The sequence below is a fragment of the Podarcis vaucheri genome (assembly GCF_965113315.1).
Source record: "Podarcis vaucheri genome assembly, chromosome: 12".
Lineage (NCBI taxonomy): Eukaryota > Metazoa > Chordata > Lepidosauria > Squamata > Lacertidae > Podarcis > Podarcis vaucheri.
The window spans coordinates 56,570,756-56,577,751 of record NC_138750.1 but is presented as its reverse complement, the minus strand read 5'-3'; the positions used below and the strand labels follow the sequence as shown (position 1 = coordinate 56,577,751).

General features: G+C 45.1%; 1 long non-coding RNA gene across 1 annotated transcript; it reads left to right on the top strand.

The window, feature by feature from the left end:
- Positions 1-4,085: 4,085 nt before the first annotated feature.
- LOC309514793 lies at positions 4,086-5,547 on the top strand. The gene is made up of 2 exons (XR_014212209.1): positions 4,086-4,565; positions 5,350-5,547. It is a non-coding gene; the product is annotated as an uncharacterized lncRNA (long non-coding RNA).
- The last annotated feature ends 1,449 nt before the right edge of the window (positions 5,548-6,996 follow it).

Below are 6,996 nucleotides of genomic sequence, written 5' to 3'. Positions count from 1 at the left end.
CTTTGATGTGCTTTCGAACTGCTAGGTTGGCAGGAGCAGTCGCAACAGGAATTTTAAAACAGTTCCATATCATGCCTAATTTGGCACTGTATAATGTGGCAAGGCCCATCGTTTAAGTGTCATCTTTCCAGAACATTTGCTCAGATTCAGCAAAGATCCCTTGCAACTTGAATTAGAAGTTTCCTCCTTGCAGTTTCCACCATTAATTGCTTGGCTGCTTTGCAGTCTTTGGACGGGTGTAAATCTCAATGCAGGGCTGTGTTCCAGTTCTTGTACTGAAGTAACCAATCGTGAACTGGGCAGGTTAAAGGTAGAACGAATTGAATTTGTCCCCTATCTCTAGCTGTGAGTGGAAAAGTTGCCCGACGGAAGCACAGAAGTGTGTGTGGCCTTCTCCAAGTTACTTGCTGCCACCCCACTGAACGTGTCTTCCCAATACGTATTTGCGTTTTCATTTTGAGAGGGTGATAATGAGCATGATCAGGAGCTGTCATTTACCATGAAAGACTTCTTCTGACGCCTGTAATCATCCTCACACCTACCAGGGTGCATAAGATTGCATAAGGTACATTCATACAAGTCACCAAATTGCTGCCAGCTGCATCCTGAAAAGCAAAGTATCAAGTCAGTCCCCTGAAGAGTTATAAAGAGACACTTGGATGGTGGCATTATACCGGTGTATGCTGAGTGGGAGTTGCATACGAGCGTTCTGGGAGTGCTTGGCCGATCATAAACACTCCAGAAATGTTCAGAGAGAAAGCTACAAGATGCCCATAGCAGACAGGATCCAAAACAGCTCTTGGAACATCAACACATAGACTTACCAGGCCCGTCTCCCTCACCCTGGTGCCCTCCACAAATCATTGGACTACAGCTCCAGTGTGGTGTAGTGGTTAAAAGCGGTAGACTCGTAATCTGGTGAACCGGGTTCGCATCTCCGCTCCTTCACATGCAGCTGCTGGGTGACCTTGGGCCAGTCACACTTCTCTGAAGTCTCTCAGCCCTACTCACCTCACAGAGTGTTTGTTGTGGGGGAGGAAGGGAAAGGAGAATGTTAGCCGCTTGGAATTGTTGCATGTCACATGTCTGTTTACAGTCCAGCACAGCTTGCTAGGAACTTCCGTTTGTGTATAGCTTTCTGTTTTGCTTTGGACATGAAGGAGATCAGACATGTTTCCTTTTGTCCTGATCTATGCTGAATAAACCTGCTTGTAAATATGTTCACACAGCCTCTCGTGCCACTTCTGTTCGCACAGCGTTTCTCTGCTGATTAGCGTGCTCAGTCTACTGAAGCCTGAGCCGCAGATTTATGCTGCAACAAGGACCAGAGTTCAGCCGGCACACCGGCCAGTGGGATGGAGCCTGCTGGGGGCCTGCCAATTGCCCCCGTTTCCTTGGGTGCATGTAACACTGAACACACGAACAACTTTCTCCTCCTGTGGTTTCCAGTAACTGATGTTCGGAAGCATTTCTGCCTCCAGCCATGCAAGCAGAGCATAGCCATCCTAATAGTCACTGATAGCTTTCTCCTCGATTAATTTGTCCAATCCTCTTCTAAAGTCATCAAGGTTAGTGGCCATCACTGTCTCCTTGGGAGTGAGTTCCATAGTTTAGCTACGCACTACGTCAGGGCCGTCTTTAGCATATGCGCTGCTGGGGTGCAAAGATCCGCCCAACGCCCCCAAATTTAGTTTAGCCACCCCCAGATTTTTAAGGGGGGGACTCAAAGAAGTTGCTGAGCTTTTTTTGAGAGGGGGAATGTCAACATTTTTTGGGGGGGGAAGAAAATGGAAAATTGCTCACAGCAAAAATAACATTAAAAGCTTCCCTAAAGAGGGCTGCCTTCAGATGTCTTCTAAAAGTCTGGTAGTTCTTTTTTTCTCTTTCTTTTTTTGAAAAGTTTTTATTATTAAAATAATTCAGCATTAATATACACATATTACGAATACACAAACATTTCATACAATCCTTAAAAATGTTCAAACATACCTACACTCAATCCCACAGATATTTCCTTTCCCATCACCATCCACCACCCTCACCCCACCTTTGTGTTAGACTTCCAATCTACTCAATTGCAATTTCTTTCCACTTCTATTACTTTCTTTCACACACCTTTAACCCAATTTTCTGCTTCTTTTTCTATTACACATTGTTATCCATCTTATTTAGTATTTCAATATTTAAAACAGAACTTGTTTATTCTAATAGGAGTTCTGATTTTTCAATATGGTTTTGCAGTATCCTTTAAACACCTTCCAGTCCCTGTCTATCTTCTCTTTTGAGATCCTTCCAATTTCTCCCATTGTTTTGGATATATTGTAATACTCCACTAATTTGGCAAGCCATTCTGTTTTTGTCGGTATAATACCACTTTTCCCATTTTTCATGAAAAATTGGTAGTTGTTCTTCTCTTTGACATCTAGTGGAGGGCATTCCACAGGGCGGGCGCCACCACCAAGAAGGCCCTCTGCCTGCTTCCCTGTAACCTCACTTCTCACAGGGAGGGAACCGCCAGAAGGCCCTCAGAGCTGGACCTCCGGGCTGAACGATGGGGATTGAAACGCTCCTTCAGTTATACTGGACCGAGGCCGTTTAGGGCTTTAAAGGTCAGCACCAACACTTTGAATTGTGCTCAGAAACGTATACAGTAGGTATACATTTGGCACCCCCCAGAATACATTTGGTGCCCCCCAGAATTCGACGCCCGGGTGCACCACACCCTTTGCACCCCTGGTTAAAGATGGCCATTGCACAATGTAAAGAAGCGTGTGTGTTTTTAATCTGCCCATATCAGCGAAGATTCAGCTTCTTGGGTGTGCACCTTGCTGAAAGGCAGATTGACTGATGCAAACAACCATCCCATGAGCCATTATCCCCCTTGGTGTAGAGCACATATTTGGCATGCAAAGAGCTGGGTTCAGTTCCTCCAAGCATTTCCAGTTTAAAGGACCTTAGAGAACTGGTGATGGAAAAAAATCTGTGTCTGAGACTCCAGAGAGCGTCTCTCGGAGTGCTGGTCTCTGGCATGACAAGAGAGTCAGTGGTTAAAGTGTTTGACTAGGACCTAAGAGACCAGGGTTCAAATCACTCCTTCTTGCAAGTCACCTCTCTTTCTTCTCAGTCACGATCTCTGCATGTTACTGCTCCACCCCATCTCAAAACATCAACTGCCCCAGATCTCATTAAAAAACTGGTGCCATTCAGCAGGTTCCCATTATATTTTCTGTCCACCTCCATTTGTCTCTTGCCATCACGGTAGCTGCATCTTCTCTTCCTGTCTTATTCCATTGCCATTTGTTTTCTGATGTCAGACATTTACAATCAGGGAACTGTATTGCTATTATATCTGGAGAGAGAATTTCTTTCCTCCTCACCCTCCACTCCTGGCAACAAAGCCACATCTCTCCCCTCTCCCCTCTCCTTAGGTTTCTGCACTTTTCCCCTTTACTTTTTTCTTCAAATAAACACAGTAACAAACACTTAACAGCATACATCTTACCAAGGAAATAATCCTGAAGATGCAAACGGATACTGAAATAAATCACTTAAGGAATAAAACAAAAGAGCTCCTGCTTTGATCAAAGACTGAAAAACAAAACACATTTCTGAAGCTGACAATTTCTCCTGCCACCAACGTGGCACCTGGGGGTGCTAGATGTGCCTGCCAGTAAGCACTTCCTATGGCACCCATAGAAAATCTCAGTAAATATTCCCTCAAAAATCCACACTGCATGAGACATGAGGGCATGCCCACACTGTTTTGTGTTCTGGCTTCTTCTGCTGCTCTTTTAGATGTGGTGGCCATTTTGTATCATGCCACACACCCTATGGCAGGCATTTTGTAGCATGCCACAAACCCTATGGAAGCCATATTGTATCATGCCACACACCCTATGGAAGCCATATTGTATCATGCCACACACCCTATGGAAGCCATTTTGTATCATGACACACACCCTGTGGAAGCCATTTTGTATCATGTCACACACCCTACGGAAGCCATATTGTATCATGCCACACACCCCGTGGAAGCCATATTGTATCATGCGACAAACCCTATGGCAGCCATTTTGTATCATGCCACACACCCTGTGGAAGCCATTTTGTATCATGTCACACACCCTACGGAAGCCATATTGTATCATGCCACAAACCCTATGGGAGCCATTTTGTATCATGCCACACACCCTATGGCAGACATTTTGTATCATGCCACACACCCAACAGCCGCCATTTTGTGACTGCTGCCACTGGCAGTTCATCAAAATTTCAAATGTACCCACTGAGCCAATAAAGGCTGGTAACCCCTTAAGTTCTGCCTTCCCACCTTGACAGCAGGAGACTAGAAGGCTTTCTCAGGAGAGAGGTGCAATGGGCCCACAATACACAATAAATGAGCAAGCTCTCCCTATACATCCGCTTATCCACCATAATGGCAGGCCTTTCGTTTATATGAACCGTAAACTTATTAGGGTTTGCGTTGCTCAAACGGTAAAAACCTCCTCTCACTCCCTTGCTGTGAAGTTTTCTAAAGAACAGCCCACACTGCTGAGGTAAAGCGTGTTCTCCTTCATGGAGAGCACGTGTTGCGGTGGGGGCCGCCAGGACACTCCAAAGTTGGGGGGCGGGCTAATTGATCGTTGGCCACTGATACGACTGGGGCTTCCCTTGTTGTTGGGATGAAGTTAATGTTGCCATTTGTTGATTGACAGCCAGAAATGCTAAAACTCCTTGCACGAGGCCAGGGCTTCCTCTTTTCGCCCGTGCATCGGATTGCCCGTCCCTCCCTCCCTAGATTAGGGTTGTTCGCTTTGACCTTGCTATGCCTGTCATGGGGTCGTCTGCTCTTGGGGCAGGGGCCTGGTAGGAATTTTGTCCATCTGGCTGACTGGCTGGGGCCATTTGGTTTTTGCCAACTGCGTAGCAAATCGTCACGACTTGTAAGGTTGTGGTTAGGCACTGGTTTATGGTTTGGTTGGTTGAGGGGCATGGATTGGCTGTGCCTGCCCCTCTAATGCTGCTGCTGCAAGGGATTCCGTTAAAGGAATTGGGGGCTAACTCTTGCTTGTCCACTCTGTCAAGGGGGCTCGGGCCATAGCAATGAGCTCCTGGTTGCATTTGGGGTGAGGGCAGGTTCCCTGCTCCATCGCTACCCCCAAGTGTATTCCCCTTATCTGACTTTCACATGGTGGGGGCAGATAGTCGCAACCAGTGCCTATGCAACCACTCACAAATTTGTATTTTAATAAAGTTGTGGCCAAAATTATGCCAAAAATCTTAAACAAAAACTTCTGTGTGATGTGTGAGTTATTGGGGTGGACCTGGGGACCTCGACACGCAATGCAGAGTGCACTTGCCAAACGCAATTTGCTTTTTCTTTTCAGGAAAGTAGACCTTTACAGAGTAAAAGCTACTTCCTCTTGGGACAATCCATGTCCCCGCTCTTCCCTCCGCCCCACACTTATGCATTTATTCATTTATTTGTAGTCGTATTTCTGTAGCACCCTATCGAGGTAGTGTGCACTGCAGAAACATCAAAGATCAGGGTTGTCTGAAGACTTGCAATGAGAAGCTTTCTACCTTTCCATATTTATTTAAATTTTGAACCATTATGTAATGAATTCGAAAACGTACAAAATGCAAAGATTAATTTTGAAAGCCATGAGGCAGGAGAGAAGGAAGGGTGGAAAAGTAGATAATGATTGTGTGAATGTATATGATTAAATGGAAAATAAATTTAAATAAATGTAAATAAGAAGTCTAAGTGCTGACTGCTTCTGGTGTAGACCAACCTGTGTACCTAAAGGTACACAGAACATGTATATTGAGCTACCAGCAGAACACGAAGGGGCTCAACCTTAATCATGGCCTGGCAGTCATAGATTTCTCCCACCATCACTTCCAACAAGTTACAGAAGTTCCCACCAGGGCCAGCTCAGGACTTTTTGGCACTTGAGATGAACCACAAAATTGTTACGATATGGATGCAATGCGGCCGCGAGCTGCAGCTAGCTGGAAAGCAAAACATGATGGGAATGTTGGGACTGTACCGTGGGAACCAGAGTGTAATATGAGCTGTACAGGAAGTACAGAAGGAGGAGTTTTTACTCTCTCGGCTGTTGGAGTTTGATGAGAGCAGACGTGTTTTCTGTAACGCTGCAAGGACAGAAATAAAGACATGTAAATACATTTCTGTCTATCTCTTTCCCCTCCCTAGGGGGGGGAGCAGGGAGCAGGGAAGAGTGGTGTGTCCTACTCACGCTGACAGGGAGGTCAACTGGAGATCAAGCCGGGTGCCTGGAGAGTGGCCAGTTTCTCCTGATAAGGCTTGATTCCCGACAAAAATAGTGGGTCCCCGCCCCCCCCCCCCAGGGCCAGATATAGGTTTGATGAGGCCCTAAGCTACTGAAGGCAATGGGGCCCTTTATAAGTCCAGCTGTCCTTTGTCAACAACAAATTGTTGCTTTTTTGTGTGTTGAATATATGCTAGATGGTAATTTAGGGACCTAACGGGTATCTAAAGCCATTTGCGCATGTCGCCATGCAACCAGTCCATGCAGAATGTAGGCACCCTATATATAGAATGGAGCAAACCAGTAATCTTCATAGAACTCTAGCCCAATGGCTGCCATTAATTTGATTCTGAATTGATTTTAGAATGAATTTCAATTAATTGATTGTGATTTTATGTAAACTGTGTTACTTTTACTGTTGTTAGCTGCTCTGAGCTGGGGAGGGTGGGATATCAATCAATTATTATTATTATTATTATTATTATTATTATTATTATTATTATTAGGCTAGCAGGCGGGGCCCATGACTTACATCATAGGAGCCTACACAACACAAAACACTGTTGCTGTATGTAGGTTTTACTTTATTTCTTTTTTATCTTATGTTTTGGAAGCGTACATCCAGGTTTTTTTTCCTTTACGTTTTTTTTGGGGGGGAGTGGGGCCCTCAGCTATAGCTTGCTTAGCTTATATGTAAATA